Genomic DNA, 17,332 nt, shown 5'->3' with positions numbered 1-17,332 from the left:
AAGTCATCAAGATCCTCTGTCACTGATGAGCAGCATCTGAAGCAGTCATAATGAGTAAAGCCAGGCCCACTGCGTTGAGTGTGGCCTATACCAAGCAAGGAAAGAGGCCGCATTCATTAGACTTTCCAAAACAGTCCAGACACAGAGAGAAACAGGACTTCAGGGAGGACGTGTGCCCTGGGGGTGTTACTGGGGGTTAATTCTATCTTCAGGACTGACTTCATGTGCAGGTAAGCCTGCTTGATGGAAACACTTGTATGTGGCAATAATTTCTGCAAACCATCACTGGTGAGCACTGGGAGGTTTTCCTCACTGGGAACTTGTACCTTGCATTGCTTTACAAAGTGAAGTGCATTTGCAATGAGAGTAGATGTCTCTGAATTCCCCTTCTGTGATTTCAGATTTGTGAACATCAGGATTTTTCAAAAGAAAACCACAAGAGTGTCTGGATGGTGATGATGCTGATACTGCTGCTGAGGCTGAAGAGGTAGAATGGGAGGAGGAGGAGGAGGCGAGGAGGAGGGAAGGAGAGGACGCGAGGAGGAGGGGAGGAAGATGGGGAAGAGGCAGCAGTCCCTGCTCAGCTTCTACCAGTCATTCTGAGGAACTGATTTTGGCCTTGCCTGGTGGTCCCTTCCTGGAAAATTGGAAACATGATGTATTGGTGGCAAAGAAGTTACTTTCCAACGGCACAATACAAAGCAGCTGCTGCTGCTGCTGCTAAGTCGATTCAGTAGTGTCCGACTCTGTGCGACCCCATAGACGGCAGCCCACCAGGCTCCCCCGTCCCTAGGATTCTCCGGGCAAGAACACTGGAGTGGGTTGCCATTTCCTTCTCCAATGCATGAAAGTGAAAAGTGAAAGTGAAGTCACTCAGTCGTGTCTGACACTCAGCGACCCCATGGACTGCAGCCTACCAGGCTCCTCCGTCCATGGGATTTTCCAGGTAGGAGTACTGGAGTGGGGTGCCATTGCCTTCTCTGGAGGTAGGGCGGGGTGAGATGAATTGGGAGAGGATTGACGTATATACACTGCTGCTGCTGCTGCTGAGTCACTTCAGTCGTGTCCGACTCTGTGCGACCCCATAGATGGCAGCCCACCAGGCTGCCCCGTCCCTGGGATTCTCCAGGGAAGAACACTGGAGTAGGTTGCCATTTCCTTCTCCAATGCATGAAAGTGAAAAGTGAAAGTGAAGTCACTCAGTCGTGTCCAACTCTTAGCGACCCCATGGACTGCAGCCTACCAGGCTCCTCCGTCCATGGGATTCTCCAGGCAAGAGTATGGGAGTGGGGTGCCATCGCCTTCTCCGATACAAAGCAGCAGGCAGACTCAATTAAAGAAAGACAAAATTTTAAAAAAAGAAAAGAAAAGGAGAGAGAACCTCACTCTCTGGAGCTTTAAAACTCATTGCTGGCTCCCAGGTTTTTTTCTCCCCAAAACCAGGAAATTAAACACTGATACATGACTATTGTCTAATCCACAGCCTATAATCAAATTTTGTTAATGATCACAATAATGGCCTTTATAGCTATTTTCCCTTTTGGTCCCATCTTTTTAAGAAAGTAAAACATTTTCTTCAGCTTGGCTCTCAAAATCTTTTATCAATTGTTACCTCTTCTGTGCATCTTATTAATTGTACTTCTCTAAGGCTCCCTCATTGAACACAATTAAAAAAACCTAAATGTGAAGACCCTTCCAGAGTAAATTTGTCCATGGGCCCTCTCCTCCTTCTGCTCCCCACCATTTCTAGCTAATTACTTCATTAAGTACTTTTTAAATTACTTTGTTCTTTAGGGATTAATTTTGCACATATCTTTACTAATCGTAAACTTTTACAACATACAGTTAGGCTGCGTCTGTTCAGCGGCTGGTTTGTAATTGCAGTTACTCTGTGGCTGGTGAGCTGAACATAATGTGCTGAGGCAAAGAGCCTTCCTCTCGGTGTTTTCAGATGCCTTCTGGCCACCCAGCATGGCAGAATAATTGGCTCTGGGCTGCTTGGGGGCACCAAGCTCCCCTCCCACGTGGAGATTGCAATCAGAAAAGACCTCCGATTCTGGAGGTTTAGGGTTCATAGGCCCCAGGCTGCTCAGACTTCATGCGCCCTGGGGATTTCAGGCCCCCTGGTCCTTGGAGGCCAGGCCCAGTGGCCACATGCCAACAGATCAGGACTGGCTATGGCAGACCTCCTAGAAGGAAAATGCCAACTCCTCTCTCAAGGTCAAATCCACACATTCCCAGGGCCCTTGTACATGGCCTGTCCCTGCAAGCAGTTTTTAAGGAATCCTTCTCCCTGCATTCATGGTCATATAAATCTCTAAACTCCCTACCTCTGCAGTCTCTCGTCTGACATCCATATTCCATCATCACCTCCTGCCCCCAAAACTCCCCTCAAAGCCTTCTTCCCCTCACATCTGGATGCCCCTTCTCCACTCATATCCTCACAGTACCAGGTGGGGATTTAGAGGTTTTGGCACCATGCAGGACCATGTTCAAATCCCAGTTTTACCAAACTCTTTCGCTGCAGGACCTGGGCAAGTGACTCAACCTCTCTGAGCCTCAGTCTTCTCGTCTGTAAAATGAGGATAATAATTCTAGCCTTTCATGGTTCCCAGGAAGAAATGATGTACAGAATAAAACTCACCGGGATGTAAGAAGCCCTATGAGGGCACATCCTAGCTGATCCTGTTCACCACTGTATGCCCAAAGCTTAGCACAGTGCCTAGTGTTAAATACATAAAAGCACAAAGTAAACAAGAACCGGGAGCTATTATCGTCAGTGGTCATTTTAGCGTGACTAGTGCACTCCTGACACGCTTCCCTTGGCATCTGGGGTTTTCCACCAACACAGCTCTCTTTCTAGTCGGCTCTTCTCTGTAACTATGGGCACCACCCTGCCACCCACCGTATTTCCTATGCTCATGCTCAACTCTAAAATCTCTTTTTAGTTCAGATTTTCATCCTCTCTGGGATCCTCCATCCTCTATCCTTGACTGGGCACACAGAGGGTACCCAGGCCCTGTCTCACCTGCAAACCTTCTCTTTACCTTTAGTTAGATAGTTCTGGCTTCTTGAAGAAGTCAAGACCCAGGTCTTAAATTTCTCCCCTAATGCCACTATCAGCAACTAACACAGTGCTAAGGGAACACGTGGATAATGCTTCAGCTAAAGCTTGGAGTCACTGGGCACATTCCCTCAGGAAAAACAAAAGCCTGCAAGCTTGAAACCTGTGTTTGATGTCTTGAAACTTTTGGCCTCAGAAGATGGCAGAAATGAATAGTTATTCCATTTTATGGCTGTGAGCTGTAGGTTTTATTTACCCCATGGCAGCAGCTGAAGGACAATGACACAGCAGATTTCAATTCATGACAAAACGGTCTAAAACAGAGGCAAGGCTCATGTCCCCACCCACCCACAACACATGCACACACACACACACACACACACAGAAGGATGTGTTACTCTAAGCTCTCAGATTATTCTGAACTCCAGCTCCAGCTGGCCTGGCCCAACCATAACATTTAGAAGTGATCAGAGACTAAAATCCAATTTAAGGTGTTTAATTTTCTCTGTCTCCGGGGATGGGAGGTCAGAGAATCTGCTTGCAGCCTTTCTATGAGGTGTTGCTTCTGGTGGTTTCCTGAGACCACAGTTGAGCAAGAATGCTGGTGCCCACGTCCCTTCTCTTCCTTTTCAAGTCTCTCTCTCACTGTGCTGGCAGAGACTAGCTGACTTACCTAAAATTGCGGTGTCCAGTGGCATTGTCCTCATGGCTGGGTGAGATCAGTTATGGTGTTAGCCATGAGCTAACTCAGTCCACTAAGCCCAAGGCCTCTGGAGAGAACCACGTGGTCCCTCAAGTGCTTCAAAAAGCAGGAGGCTTGTCAAGCAGACGTTCACTTGCCTGAGCCTTTTTCACTGGTAATTTTAGCAAAGTCTCTAGCCTTTTAACCTTAGATACATTTTGTAAAAATCTCAAATAATGGCAATGCCTGTTCTGAGCAGTTGCTATACCCCCTACTTTGCTTTCTCTTCCTCCTCTGTGTCTCTGGCTCCCTGAACCCAGGTTTCTGACTTCCTGTCTGTTACGGGCATTTCTCCTGTGGCAGCTCCTCAATCTACCTCTTTTCTGAGGCTCTGGACTCTGGCTTTCAGCTCAGCTCTTGTCTCTGTCACCTCTTCTAGTGTTGAAGTCTCCTGCAACCTCAGGCGGAGAAGGCAATGGCACCCCACTCCAGTACTCTTGCCTGGAAAATCCCATGGATGGAGGAGCCTGGTGGGCCGCAGTCCATAGTTGGACAAGACTCAGAGACTTCACTTTCACTTTTCACTTTCATGCATTGGAGAAGAACACTCCAGTGTTCTTGCCTGGAGAATCCCAGGGACAGGGGAGCCTCGTGGGCTGCCGTCTATGGGGTCACACAGAGTCAGACACGGCTGAAGCGACTTAGCAGCAGCAGCAGCAACCTCAGGTGAAGACACCATGTGATCCTGTCTGATCCAAGCCTATCTCCCATAAGGGATTTGAGCAGAAACCTCAAGCACTGAAATGGTATTGTGGTCATTTTCCAAAGCGATGCTGGCCCAGGTTTAGCTTCTGAAATTCAACTTTATGCCCTGGGTGATTTTAAATCCTGAAGGCAGAGGTGGATGAGCACTGTGACACAGTGATAAGGCATGAGCCCTGAACCACTCAGGCTAGTTCTGATCTTGAGTGACTTGGGGAGGCATTTTATTCTGTTACTTCCAGTTTCCTAACTTACAATATGGGGATAACAACATGGACCTCATGGGACTCACATTAAAATTAACCAGATAATATATATAAAGTGATGGTATTCAATAATGGAAGTTCCTCTCATTATTATTATCTTCCAGACTTGTGGCCTGATAGTTTATCAGCTGTGGAGCATGTATGAAATAATAGCTTTATGAAATAATAACCTTCTTTCGTTGCCCAAGAATCAATGTCACTTAGCCAAATCTTAGACATTGCAGACCTAGAAAGGCCAGTGACGGTAACCAAGGAAATGTTTGCCTGGGCTCTCAGCAAATAGGTCATCCATCATGAGTTTACCTTTTCCTTTTCCTTAAGTCACTGGTGAAAATGTTGAACAAGCCAGGATGAGCAAAAAGCCCACCAAAGGCCACTTTCTGGATTGCCAATGACCACTCTTCTTCCTCATCTGATAACCCGGCTTGCCTGTCACCCTCTGTTTCAGCACCAAGTTACAGATCCCTAGTTCTCAGCCTTAGAGCTCAGCCATAGTCATGTTCTTTCTCAATCGTCACTCTACACCTGTCACCTCAACTCTCCGGAATGCCTGTCCTCCTCTTCCCACCTGGACAAAACACTTTCATTCCTTAGGCCCAGGCTAAACGCTGCCCCCTCCGTGAAGCCTCACCCAGCTCTGAAGGGCTGAGTGGTCACTCCCTCAGCTACTACAATACAAAGTGATGGTGTTCGATAATGGAAGTTCCTCTCACTATTATTATCTTCCAGACTTGTGGCCTGATAATTTATCAGCTGTGGAGCATGTATCTGATTGCAATACACATGCAATATTCATCCTCGCCATTCTGATCCTGAGCACTGGGTTATGCCTTACTTAGGGCTTTAATCCAAATTGTATTCACAATGATGACTTTTCATTCAGGAAATATTTCTGGAATAAATGTCATTAAGGGACTTTAACTCTCTAGGTCATTTTCTATATAAGGTAATTAAAATATATTTCCTTTCATGCTAATTTTCCCATTTTATTTTACTAGACTTATTTTCCTAGGGGTTAATACTTTTTTGCATTGATTTTACAACTGGGATATGATTTATCTATCAGCATTTTTTAAATCTACATCTATTTTACAATTATGGCCTCCCTCACAAAGTGGTCATGATCTCACCAAGTTGAGTTTTTCTGAATCAAATTTTGCAGATGTAAATTATATTACTATTTATTTCTTCAATCAGTCTTTTAACTTTCACTGTGTTCATTTTTTTTTATTGCTTCAGTTCATGTTAATGATCTTTACTACTACTCACAATTTGGAAAAAGAATGATGGTTTGCTATTCAAAAATTTTTAAAGAATTATCACAAGAAATAGTGTCCGTAGGGAGCTGTGTACTTACTATGGTTGCCAAAAATAGATCAAAGAACAAAGAAGTCCTTAAAGTCACAATGGAGCTTTAGGTCATGACATCCTGTTTAGGCTCAAGACATTTTCTATAATCTGTTAGCTAGTACTTAGAAGATGGGAAGGTGGTTGTCTTTCCAGCTAGTCTGAGAGCCACTCAAAGACAGAGTCTGTGTCATTCACCTCTAGTTTTCCAGCACCTGGCAAGAATGAATGAATGAATATATACATAAATCCACAAGCAGAACATGAGAAATCTGATCTGATTTCTTACTGAAGGCCACTACACTATGCCTACCTATATAAGGCATAGTGGTTTCTGAAGCCCCTTTCCCTGAGTTCATATCTTAGCTTTACCATTTTCCTGGGACAAGTTATACCATTTCTCGATGCTTCAGTATATCCTCCTGGAAGCGAGGGTAATAAAAGATTCTGCATCACAAGGTGGCTGCAAGGATTAAAGGAGCTAATATATGTAAAGCACTTAGGATGGTAGCTCACATGTAATTATTGCCACACTTCTATTAACTATTTCAGTCATAAGTCTCATCTACCTTTCTAATTATACCGAGGGGTGTTTATGTTCCCTGTTATAGAGAGCTCATGATTCCATTTGCCATCCTTTCCTTTTTAATGATTCTAATCTTCGTTTCTTATATGGAATTGATATCTACATCCATTACAGCTTCCACCCCACTGTCCGTGGCTCTAACTTTCTGAGATATATAGAATAAAGTCTCTTACATTTGACTGGCCTTCAAACTTGACAGCTGTCCATTGAGCACTTACTAGTTTCCAAGCATCAGTATGAAGATTAACCAGCCATAAATCCTGACATTAAGTATTTTAAAGTATAGACAGAAAAGAAGTGGGAAAGATGCTATTTGGTTCTTTCATAGATCTTTTCTTCCTTTGAATCCAAGGTTTTCTTGATACACTGTTGGCAAGCCAAAATCCAACTTACAAACTTAATTCACAAACATTCATGAGTTTGAACATACAAACATAATATAACGGCTACATAATAGAAATTGTGTGATATTAGTACATGAACACACAAATAGATTAATAGAACTGAAATAAAAAAATCCAGAAGCAAACCCTAAGTATGACAGTTTAGCCTATAATAACGGTAGTATTGTAAACCAGTGAGGAAAAGATGCAATTTTAAAAAGAAGGTATTAGGATAACTGGAGGGTCATTCAGAAAAATGAGACATTGGGTTCATTCCTCACACCATACATCAAGATCAATTCTGATGAACTGGAGATTAAAATGCAAAAAAAACAATCCTACAACTATTAGAAGAAAACATAGGTGACTTTTCTCTTTAAACTTAAAGTGGGTAAATTTTATTCTGACTAAACTCTGGAAGCAAGAAAGAAAAGCTAATGCATTTGCTTATGTTTAAAAAAAAAAAGGCATCTTTTGCATAGCAAAAAAAAAAAAAAAAACAACCCAGCAAAACACCAAAAGCAAAATCAAAAGACAAGTAACACACTGGGAAAAAATATTTGCAATGTATATGATGGGAAAAGTATTACCATTCCTAATGTGTAAAGAGGTTCTAAAAATAAAGATTAACAATCCTATAGGAAAATGGGCCAAAGATAAGAAAAGCTCATGGAAAAAAGAAGTGCTAATAGCCTTAATCATGTGAAAAGCTTCTCAACCTACTTCTTAATAAGAGAAACGCAAATTAAAACTACTCTGAAAACCATTTCTCATCTGTCAGATTGGAAAAACTCCAAATATTTCACAACATACTTTGTTCATTGACGGTGAGGAAACAGGCAGCTTCACCATTCCTGGTGGGAAAAATACTACTCTAGAAGGATATTTGATGTCTAGCAAAATTACACATGTATTTGCCTTTTTATCTCACAATTTCCCTTTTAGGAAACTATTCAAACAATAATCCAGAAAAATATGAAAAATTGTATGCATGAGATGATTCATTACAGCACCAAGCACCAGAATAAACTATGAAATGTGCATGCATTGGAGCACCATGCGGCTATGAAAAAGCAATGAGGAATACCTCTATACACCATTGTAATCTTCAGAAAAAAATTTATATAGTGAAAAAAATCACAGCAGTGAAAAGTATACTAGCATACTTCTATTTATCTAAGAAAAAGAGATGTAAGTATATGCACATTTCCATTTTTTAAAAGGGTAAAATAAAACAAACAAGGTGTTTATGTTAGAGGTACTAAAGAAACAGGATAAAAAGGACAGTAATAGCAAATAGATTTTTCTGAATACACTTTCTTTTCTAGATTTGGTCTTGGAATTATGCAAATATTTACATAGCTGTAAGAATTAAACATGAAAAAAGCAATTCCTAAAAATCAAAAGCAAAATAAAAGAAATGAACCTATTTATTTGGTTAGTAGAATAATGCACAGAGAGGAACTATTCTAGTTTAAATCACAGTGATTTGACTTTACATTTCCAGTGGAATATAACCTAAAAGCAGAAAGAAATGCCAAAAAGAAAATTTAAACTGTTTTTAGTAATCATATCATTGGTGATAGTGTTCAGGGACAGTTATATGCATGCTAAGGAATAAAACAAATAAGTAATTATGTTGATGTCATTGAGAACCAGAATTTTTGGCATCAGAGAAAGGAAACAGAGCTGTAAGATTGATGAAATTAAGTACAAATCCTGTAGTGGGTTTCCCTGGTGGTCCAGTGGTTAAGAATCTGCCTGCCAGTGCAGGGAACACAGGTTCAATCCCAGGTCCGGGAAGATCCCACACGCAGTGAGGCAACTAAGCCTGTGTGCCAGAGCTACTGAAGCCGGCGCCCTAGAGCCTGTGCTCTGCGACAAAAGAAGCCACCACAATGAGAAGCCCGCTCACCGCAACTAGAGAGCAGGCCCCTGCTCTCTGCAGCAAGAGAAAGCCCTCATGCAGAAATGAAAGCCCCATGCAGCCACACACACACACACACACACACACACACACACACAAAGCCTGTAGTACTAAATTTGATTCAGAGAGATCATCATGAACATTGAAAGTGTTTTCTTTAAACAAAAAGAATGTATCTAGCTCTAACCACTGAAAAGACCCAGAAATATGGACCAACTCAGTAGCAATGAATGCCTGTAGTGCCCAGACCTAGACTGTGATTTTTAAATACCACTTCTCACTAAAAGAAAGCTGAGCTCCTTAGAAAAAATGGCTGGTTACAAGTCTGGAGCAAGAAATGCATAGAGGGAACATTTCTGATGCCAGAGAAGTCATTAAAGAGGCAAAAGGACTCTTTCCTGAGGAACGAATGTCAATAGGCTCCCAATGGCCAAAGGTGAAAAAACTGCAAATCAATTAGGGTATTATATAAAATGAATTGAAACACATCAAATATGTTTAAAACTCAGTTCATAACAGTACTCAAAAACCTAATTGGCTCCCTCTAAAAGATTGTAGAGAATCAACTCATTATTTTGCAAACTGTAATAGAATTATTTATTCTGACTTTTCCTAATGAACTGTGTTGTATTTCCAGGCAACCAAAGAATGGATGACTATAAATGTCTATTTATGAAAGTTATTCCAGCTAATAAACAAAGAAGGAAAAATAAAATTAAAATATCACCATTTTCCAACCCTTAATGAATTACTTGATCTAGACACTAATCAGCAGTAACTGCTAACATCACAAACAGGGAGACAGCAAGACATTAGATACCCGGTGATGAAAGCGCGCACATATTGCCTTTGAAATATTCTTGCTACAAAACTGAACCTACACCTCCAGGTCTAACTAGCAATTTAGAAGAAATATACAGAACAGGAGTGTTAGATGACATCAGGGAAATGCAATCAGAAAAACCTAGACTGTGGGAGTCTCCACAGGACAAATAACCTGGTCTTTTTAAAAATAAGTACAGGGAGAAAAAAAGAAATGGAGAAAGAAATCCAGTGGATTAATAGAGACTTATAAGACATTAATCAACTGGATCTTGATTCAAGCAAATTGTAAAACAAAGTAAAAACTGCTGAGAGAATTGGCGGAAATGTGAACACTGACTGGATAATTGATGGTATTAGGGAATTCTGTTCAACACTTTTAGGACTGAAATAGTATTGTGATCATGTTTCTCTCAAAAAGTTCTTATCTATTTTAGATGCATATTGAAACATTTTTTGATGATATAATATCTGGGATTTGCTTCAAAAAGCCAGAGTTAGGGAGAATTGGGTATGAATAGAGATTAAAACCAAATTGCCCATGAGTTAACAATGTTGATATTGGGTGATGGATGGAAGGGGATTTATTATACCATTCTTTCTGTTTGGGGATATGTTTGAAATTGCCCATAATCAAGAAGCTTTTTAAAAAAAATTCCATTTATGATAAGGTATTTGGAATATAGAGTACAGTATCCTAGACATTATGTTACATGTTTTAGAGGACATTTGAACCTAGGTTCCAAATTCCCTTCCTATATGAGAGACAACATCATGTGTGATACTTGGACCCATGGAACTTGAAAGGAGGCATATGTGACCTGTCCCTGACCCCTGGAAGCATGTGCCTATAACCTAGGTTTAGCCAACTGTATGAGCTCATGCAGTACTTTGAATTTTGGTGACTGTCACCAAGACACAAGCAATGGGACTGGCTTATAGCAGGACTATAATACTCTGTACAAATTAAAGTGTGCTTAAAAAAATAAAGCACTATATGAAATGTATGGTTGTATATTTATGGGACATAGATATATCTGCATGTATAATAATAATAGATATGATCATGTTTTGTATAGAGCACTTTATAGTTTACAAAGTATTTGAATTGATTTCTTGTTATCTTTATTGTTAAAATAATGATTATAATAATGAGATAATAAACCATAAGAAGGAATTAACATTTTTTGGCCAATATAAATATTTTTAATTGTATAACACTATTAGGATAGTAATATCTGGCTTGCCTATAGCACTTGATTGCTAGGTACATTAAATAGGATAATTGTAGGGAAACAGCTTTGAAAATACAGATGTCAAGGAATTTACTGCCTATATTTTCTTCTAGGAGTTTTATGGTTTCAGGTCTTATGTTCAGGTCTTTAATCCATTTTGAGTCAATTTTTGTGTATGGTTACATTTTTGTATTATGTTAGATAATGGTCCAGTTTTGTGATTTTGCATGTGGCTGTCCAGTTTTCCCAATACCATTTATTGAAGACACCATCTTTTGTCTGTTGTATATTCTTGGTTCATTTGTTGTAAATTAATTGAGCATATATGAATGGGCTTATTTCCGGGATCTCTATTCTTTTCCTTTGATTTATTTGTCTGAGTTTATGCCAATACCGTACTGTTTTGATTTACAGTTTTTTAAAGTGCTATTTTGGTTGCATTTCACATAATGTAATATGCAGTATTCAATATATTTGTTATATTGCTATAGTCAGTTCAAAATAGGAGAAGGAAATGGCAACCCACTCCAGTATTCTTGCCTAAAGAATCCCATGGACAGAGGAGCCTGGTGGGCTGCTGTCCATAGGGTCGCACAGAGCCGGACACAACTGAAGCGACTTAGCATGCATGCATGCATTGGAGAAGGAAATGGCAACCCACTCCAGTATTCTTGCCTGGAGAATCCCAGGGACAGAGGAGCCTGGTGGGCTGCCGTCTATGGGATTGCACAGAGTTGGACATGACTGAAGTGACTTAGCAGCAGCAGTTCAAAATGTTTTAAAATTACTAGTATATTTCTCCTTTGACCTATGCTATTCAGAAATGTTTCACAATTTCCAAAAATATGGCTTCTTCCTATACTTTTTAGGTATAGATTTTTAATTTAATTCCATTGAGATCAAAGAATGTGCTTATATGATGTTACTCCCTTGAAACTGAATTTTGTGGTTGTTAGATGCAGTGTTGCACATATGCCCATTTGATTTAAACTATCAATTATGTTGGTCTATCAATTACTGGGAAAATTTATTAAAATCCTTAACTACATTAGTGATGCTGTTGATGTCTTCTTTAAATTCTACCCATTTTATGTTTTATAAATTAAAGCTGTGCCATTAAGGTACATAGAAACTTATAATTTTCATATATTCCTGATAAACTTAACATACTTTCACCTTGTAGAAATCTACCTTATTTATCCTAAAGCATGGTGCAATAGTATTTTTTTAAACATTAATTTAACTACAGCAACTTTCTTTTGATAGTATTTACCTGCCATGACATTCTCCATCTGTTTACATTTTAACTTATCTGTATTATCATATTTCAGGCTTATAAATAGACTACAGATAAGTTCTAAAATCCAGTCTGCAAATGTTAATCTTAATTTGGCCATGCACATTTACTACATTTACTGATATATTTGGATTATTTCTACCATTTCATATATTTTCTTCTTGAATTACCTGTCTTGTTTCTCTTTCTTACCATTTTCATATCTTGTTTTTTTCCCTCTACTTCTTTAGAAGTTAGACTTTCTATATCTATGATATTCATGGCTTCTCTAGGAATTTTAACAGATTACTTTATCAGAATTTAAAGTCAACTAGGATCTTCTCCATCTTCACAAACAATATAGACATTTTAAGCACTTTATTTATAATCACTCCCTCCCAACTTATTTGCAATTTTCATCATGCACTGTAATTTTGTTTTAATAACGCCACAATACACTACTGGTGTTAATAACTCTATAATACAGTACTAAAGTGTTATTTACCATGAATATTTCTTTACATTTACTCATATATCTGTACTTACTCATATATGAGCTAATTATTAATTTTTTATTTCAGAATTCCTTCTGAGCTCAGGAATACAAGTATCATTCAGATACTTGTGTCTGAAGTATAGTATATCCTTTAAAAACTTTTTAATGAGGATCTGTCAGTAGCAAACTCAGTTTTGTGTCAGAAAATAGCTTCCTTTTACCCTAGTTCTTGAAGGAATTTTTTAATTGAATGTACATGTAAAAGTTGGTTTTTCTCTAGCAATATAGAAGATGTTGTTCCATGGTCTTCTGGGTTCCACTATTACCACTGGAAAGTCTGTTGTTATTCTAATTATCATAAAATTTTAGGTAGTCTCTCTTTTCTGATTGTAAGGTCTCCTCGTCATCTTTGCTTTTCTATGGTTCCATGTCTATGGAACCCTATTCTATGTCTAAGTGTGAATATTTTTGTATTTATTTTACTTTGGACAGATTGACTTCCTGAATCTGAGAATTGGTGTCTTTCAGCAGTATGGGAACATTTTCAGTCATTTCTCTTCAAATATTGCTGCTGCTTAATCCTCTTTCTATCATCACCATTTGGAATTCTAAGCTATTTGACCCTCCTTCTCATTTCTACATATCTCTCAACCTCTTTCTTTTGTATTTTTTTCCTTGTCTTCCCAGATGATTTTGAATGATTTCTTTAGCACTATTTTCCAGTTTACTTAGCTTTTCCCTTTAATATCTATCTAGCTGTTTAATCCATCCACTAAGCTTTTAATTTCCATTTTTATGTTAGTCATGTTTGAAATTCTATTTTTATCCAAATATGACTGGTCTTTTTATAGTCTCCTGCTTCATACTCATATTTAAATCTCTTTTAAAAGTTACTAAATATACAACTTATATCCTATATCTGATAGATTCAATGCTTGGAGACTTTGTAGATCAAATTTGGCTGTCCAATGCTTTTGCTGGTGTTTGCTCTTGGTTCTTCTTCCATTGTCTGCTTTATGATTAAAAAAAAAAGAAAACAACTTGAAATCACATTCCTTGGAACTCTAGCTAGGAGAAACTTTGTGGCCTGGGTCCTTCTCAGAGAGGATTTGTATACACTTTTGCAGATGCCTAAAAACTTCCAATAACTTTAAGCTAAATTTTCCTCTTGAGATTCTCTCGATTTTAGATGATAGGCACGAGGGAGGGGCTCACAGAGGAGAATTTTTCTTTTCTTCCTGGTCTAAGGTTGAGACAGGCAATCTTCACTGTAATAATGAAAATGTGGGTGGGAGTAGTTCTAGCCCACCTTTACATTCAGGTAATTGGCCTTTGCAGTCCCTGCTTTACGGGAGGTAAGGGGTAGGGGTTATTTTATTAGTCTCTTAATGTTGGTTAAGCCTCGCGCTTTGTGCTTTGTCGTTCAGTCGTGTCTGACTCTTTGTGACCCATGGACTGTAGCCTGCCAGATACCTCTGTCCATGGGGATTTTCCGGGAAAGAATACTGGAGTGGGTTGCCATGCCCTCCTCCAGCTTAAGCCTTAGTCTTTGTGTCCTGTCCTCTGTATACTCCATGAAACTGGGATATCATAAGCTTCAAGTTACCAGGTTCTTCAGATATAATGGACTCAGGCTTTCTCTGGTTCCTACTTTCACATAGGTTTTGGTGTTTGTATTGATTTCCTTGGGTTGTTATAACAAAGCATGGCCAACTGAATTATCTAAAACTACTGAAATGTACTCTCTCACAGTTCTGAAGGCTAGAAGTCTGAAATCAAGTATTGGTAGGCAATGCCCTCCCTAAAGCTCTGGGGAAGGATCCTTCCTTTCCTCGTCTAGCTTCTGGTAGCCACAGCATTCAGTGGCCTGTGGCATCATAACTCCAATCTCTGTCTCCATCTTCACATGGTCATCTTCCCTCTGTGTCTGGGTCCAAAGTCTCCTTCTTTTATAAGGACACCAGTCATACTGGATTAAGGCCCACCCTGACCCAGTATGACCTCATCTTAACCTGATTACATCTGTGAAGGTCCTATTTCCAAATATGATCATATTTAAAGGTACAGAGGGTTAGAATTTCAACATGTTTTAAAGGAGATTCAATTCAACCCATAACAGTTCCTAGCCACTTTTTAATTCCCTGCCAGCTCCTGAATTCTTTCTTATATATTCTAGTATTTTATAGCTATCAGCGGTATAATCTTTCTGTCTTCTATTCAGTGTCAGCTCTTATTTCTCACTCTTTTCATTCTGCTTTCCCATAGCAGTTCCCTTCTTTTTTTCCTATTGACTTGTAGACTTAGAAATTGGGGAAAACAAGGCTTATTAGAATTGAGTGCAAAATAAGAATAAGGTTGTAAATGAAGACTCTGTGGACACGATTGTGTAAAGTAGAAGAAAATTACTGCATGGGCACTGTAATACTCTTTGGGGAATGCACAAGGAACATTTATTCCTAGATCACTGTGGTATATCTAACTAGGCTTTTGAATCATAAAGACCCGAGGGTGAATCTTTTCTCTGCCTCTTATAAGTCATATGACTTTGAGAACATATTATGTAAGCTTTTCATTTCACAACTTCCTCATCTGAAAAAGGGGGTATTATGATAACAGCTACTTTTTAGGGTGCTTTGCAGATGGATGATATAAGTAAACTGCCAGAGCAGGTATTGAATATTTGTGCAAATGACTCTGTTTCTATGTGCCAGATGGGTAAGGACTTTTGAATAAGTTGCCTCTGAATAAGTGAGGGGAGGAAAGCAATGTCTCTAACCTTTTTTTTTTTAATCACACGGCATGTGAGATCCTAGTTCTATGACCAAGGATTGAAACCAAGTTAATTCAAATTAACTAGCTTCTGTCCTCAACTCTGCCAGCCAACAAGTTGCTCGGTATCTGCTTTAAAAACCACGTTTCCTTCAACTCCATGACACTTCACCGCTGTCAAACAGGAGGGAACAGACAGAAAAAAAAAAAAAAAAAAAAGCCAGGCAACATTTTGTATTGTATTTTACACCCCCAGCACAAAACCCCCAAATTTTAAACAAGTATTGAAAGCCTCACCCAGGCCTATACTCCAGAACACCTTTATATTAATAATCTAGGCAAGGAAAAGCCAGAAATCTCCCACCACTCTGTGATTGACTCACATATATGTTGGAGGCAGAGTTCACAAATCTAATTCCTTTCCCCATTCCCAGACATTTTTACCCAGAAAGCCTAAGTGACTAGAGGCGGTTCTGCCCGTTCAGCCAATTCCCGGCAGCAGCTTCTAGTGAAAAATATTATGTTTGGGGGCAAGCATTTATCCAGGAGTGTTTGGAAATGAGATGGTGAGGACGCAAATGGTGACTAAATGACTGGTGTAGGGAGAGCAGAGGAATGAGGGCGATTATGCAGGCTCTGTCCTCTATGAATACATTAGCTCCTCAACGAACCCATGTATCTTGACTGCCTCCAAAGCAATTTCTTTGGGTTTCAGTGAATACAGGTGTATGGAAGTGTTCTCTAAGCTCGGCTTCAGACAGGCCGCTCCAGCCTCCAGAACTTAAAGCCCTAGCATTAAGCCTGGGTGACAAGCCAGGCCCATGCAGCCTGCCAGGCCATTATAGTTGTGAGATGCTCATTAGAGATGCCCAGTCTCCAGTCAGGAAAGGGCAGGGGCTGTCCAGCTCCAGTTGACTGCCCAGTGGGTAGTAGGGATGGCTAAGGAGGGTTATCCAAGCTGGAGTCCTTGAGTGGAAATGAGATTGGGAACAGGAGATGGCCAGATACAGACACTGAGGTCAAAGGGGCAAGAGTGGGGTCACTGGTGGGAACCAGGCAGATGCTAGGTGGCCTGCATGGAGGGTTGGCAGTAAGGGGGAACAGCTTGGATGACTGCCTTGAACACAGTAGGTACGAGGGCTGGCCAGGGACTGGCAAGCCTATAGTGCATGTGGGCCAGGCTGCTTAAAGATCCCTGTGGAGAGGACAATGGGGACCACAGTGGGTACAAGCCCAGCTTGCATGTCGCTTTTTTCAAGAGGTGAGAACCACAACCTGGACAGAGAGGTGGTCCTCCCTTTACAGGGCGAGGCCCTTCCTTGCATCCCAGATCACACTTCTGTCAACTGCCAAGGGGTCGATTGTGTCTCTCAGTCATGGGGAAGGCTTCCTTTTGGAGTTACCTTTTCACAGGCCCAGAGAAAGGGGTCAGTGCCTTGGAAACATTCCTATATGATGAGAAAATAAATGGTGCCTAGTGTGGACTCACACCACACATTGAGAGCTGCAAAGGGCCCTGTACTTTGGGGTAGGATGGTGGATATCTCTGGAGAGTGATGTGAGGCATGTACGTGCCTGAGGGTCTGAACCACGTTGGGGGTCAGGAACCTGCACGGCGTGAGCCTGGCTGTGCTTTGCTGTTTATACTCCACGAGTTTATTTCTCTGTGGCACTCTCTTGACAAAGTCTTTAGGAAGGTTCTGTGGGCCACCGTGGA

The 17,332-nt window shown here is 40.2% G+C and overlaps 1 protein-coding gene across 1 annotated transcript in view; it reads right to left on the bottom strand.

The window, feature by feature from the left end:
* GALNT18 (polypeptide N-acetylgalactosaminyltransferase 18) overlaps positions 1-17,332 on the bottom strand; it is a 353,258-nt gene that overhangs the window by 88,935 nt on the left and 246,991 nt on the right. The window lies entirely within an intron of this gene.

Source organism: Bos grunniens, chromosome 15 (genome assembly GCF_055505025.1).
Source record: "Bos grunniens cultivar Pamir isolate PY7600 chromosome 15, Bosgru_T2T1.0, whole genome shotgun sequence".
NCBI lineage: Eukaryota > Metazoa > Chordata > Mammalia > Artiodactyla > Bovidae > Bos > Bos grunniens.
The sequence above is the reverse complement of the archived record's forward strand: the minus strand, read 5'-3'. Positions and strand labels throughout refer to the sequence as shown.